Genomic DNA, 3183 nt, shown 5'->3' with positions numbered 1-3183 from the left:
ATACCTTGATCATTCCCAAGCAACCTGTATTTAAAGCATGGTTATTATGTCCCCATGAAGATTTTTTTTCTAAAGTTGCTAATTATGTGCCCATCAGAATAATGGAAAGAGTAATTATCCCTATAGTGCTTAGTGACATTGAAACTTCCATTATTCTCTGATTGGAGCTGCATAATTACAGATAATTGCTGCAACTATATTGTCTGTTCAAATATAGCTTTACAATAATTACCCTATTTTAATTAAATATGTTTGGGATTTAAGTGGTTCTTTATTCGTTTACTCTATTAAACAGAAACTTCATTTAGGTATAAAAATGCTGTATGTTGCAAACTAACCACTCATTCAACACATTACCAATTGATTTCACCTAACATGATTTTACTTGTTTGGTTTAAAAATCACCCAAATCGAGTTAATTAACTATTAAAAAATAAGCATCTCTGTGTCCCAAGGCTGGAGTTCAGAATGAAAATCCCCAAAATATCTCTTATTGCAAAGCTGTAAGGTGCTATCTTAAAATTTCAGCTTTTTAGAAAAGACAAGTTCATTTTCCACATGTAACCAAAAAGTTTTGTTAACCTCAGCACATTAATTTTTGAAAAATCCCCTTTAACGAAAGCCATACATCTTTAAGAAGCCAGATGCTTTGTTTCAGAAAGTAAAATTGGTCCAGATTTAGCATCCATTGAATGTATGTTCTGTGCTTTTTGATCTCAGGCTGCTGCTGAGCTGATTACTGGGGAGGGTTTGTGTGCTGATGGCCCTTCTTCATCCCCTCATGTGAGCACATGGGGAACTCCTTTTATTGGCTTTTTCATGCTTGGTCCGAGAAGCTGTTGGGACTGCTGACTTGTGCAGGGAGCATCTGAGGCTCATGGTCCCTCTTCCCACCTTTGCATAGAAAGGCTGTTCACAGACAAAATTTACTTTGTACTATATACAGCTGTGGCAAGTGGGAAAGTGTACACAGTGAATCTAAATGGAGCTAATTAGATGTATGAAGGACTCCGGTATCATAAAAGACCCTTTCCTTTGAGACGTGAGATCAACGCAGGATTCATGTAAAATGCAGGACATGTAAATTTTAGCAAAAAGAGAACAGGAAGTTGCAAGGAACAAAATCAAAAGTGATAAACCTTCCACTCATGTACTGATGTATGACCTTGTCTAATTTACTTTGGATTAATGACAGCTTGAATACACTGCATTGCGAGTGGACTGTTCAATCTCATTCTACAGTGCATTAAAGCAACAGTGTTACACATACTCAGGCTGAATATTTAGATATATCGAGTGGTCTTATGCTAAGCAACAGAAGGTCTTCCATTTAAAATAATCATGTGGTCAAAGAGAGGAACATTGAGTACTATGACAGTATGTTTATGTTTTGGTTATTGATGTCCTATATATGGGTAACACTCATTAGGTTCTGGTAGCACACATAGTGGTGTAAACATTTAATTATTGTGTTTACCACACAGGTCCAAGTATGTGAGCTATAAAAATTATGAAGAAGCAGTCTGAGCACTAAGGATTTTATTTCAAAATATTGTGTGCAAACAGAATCATAATGCACCTAAGCAAAATACTTGGAAAATAGCTTCAGTGATGTTTCTTTAAGTAATTTCACATGAATTTGTATTTCTACTCAGTCTTAATTTACCAATACAGACGGAAGGAGTATTTAAAAGGGAGAAGATAATTGCAATAATTATATTTTATTCTTAAGGAGCTTTTCTTTGGTGTTTGGATGTAATTGGGGAAGATCATTGTCACAATTATGTTTCATTCCTGGGTTTATTGTATTCTGTAAGTTAATTACATTCAGTGGAATACTATTTTACTGTGAGCTTCCTCATTATTACTCCAATATGAAAAGATATAGGAGTGCTTAGCCTTAATGCATAATCGTATAAATGATTAAGCTCAACTTTAATAAGGATAATTACCCTTTCTTGTTGTTGTTTTGTTTAGTTGGCTTTTTTTTGTTTTGTTTTGTTTTCTTTTGTGTATGTGTGTGTTTTGGTGAGGATTTTTTAATATTTCCATTCTTGCAAAGGTTTAAGGCAACATTTACCCTTAAGAAACACTGATGTTGATGAGAATTACACACAGCTATTTTTTAAAAAAATTCCACTAAGTTCTTCCCTTCCCCTTTAAGCATTGAATCATCTGTGATGGTCTGGTCTTGCTTAGATCCTCTTCAAAAGCATTGCCACAGAGGAGGGCAATATGATATGTTTTTGAGAAAAATGAAACAGAATATCTCAATCCCTGTAATTTCTTGTAATTTGTTTTACCTTTGCAGAGACCATTTCTGATGATGCCGTTTTTGCCATGAATAGGAATTTTTCTGGGGGTTGAAGGTGAGAAAAGACTGGTCCACAGGAGGGTTTCTGTTCAGGTTTTATCCAGTGATGAATGACCTCATAATGACATTTTCTTAGAATCCACTATTGACTCAAGCCAGTCATGAATAATTTGGAGGAATGTGCCACTTTGTAACTTCTGAGAGCAAGAAAACGTGGCTTGACTTCAAGATGGCACTACTGGGAATTACTCAGTCTCAGACAAGGTCTGACACATGGAATTTTCTTGGATTTTCCTTATCCTTGGTAGGGGTTTCCTCCTGTAAGTAATGAAATAAATGGGTTACATGCTGATAGCTAGTAAGAATGTCTGTGATGCTTTGTAACAAATTACTGGCTTGGGTTAGTGGGTTGTGCCTTCCCAGTGGCAAATTACTGGTTAGTAACCAAGAAAGGGAAATAATGACAGTTTCTCTCAAGGTAGTGTGCTACTGAAAGTTGTGTTTCCCTAAAAGAGATTGTTATAGCTGGCATCTGTTTGTTGTTAGAAGAAATATAATTTAACTTGGTTGTTTTGCCTTAGTTTTTTGCATCCAGGCTCCTGGATTGTAATAGAAATGCCATCCATTATCATTCTGCTTTAATTTACAATGACTTCAATGTTGTCTTGAGTGTTAACATATCTGTTTACACCAGAAAAGGTGGGTAAGTATTCAAATTTCTTGCAAGATACAGTATCCTCAGTACTTCTTTCTTTTATTGGTGTTGTTTTGGATAAGTCTATTCATGTGCCCTCTTCCAAATGCTTTACTACTGTATTGCTGTAGTGACACAGTTTTCTACGAAAATAAATGAAGTCAGGAGAGGATAA

Source organism: Empidonax traillii, unplaced genomic scaffold, assembly GCF_003031625.1.
Source record: "Empidonax traillii isolate 1590-97213 ecotype Southwest subspecies unplaced genomic scaffold, ASM303162v1 scaffold417:size1128589, whole genome shotgun sequence".
Lineage (NCBI taxonomy): Eukaryota > Metazoa > Chordata > Aves > Passeriformes > Tyrannidae > Empidonax > Empidonax traillii.
Note: the sequence above shows the minus strand (reverse complement) of the source record.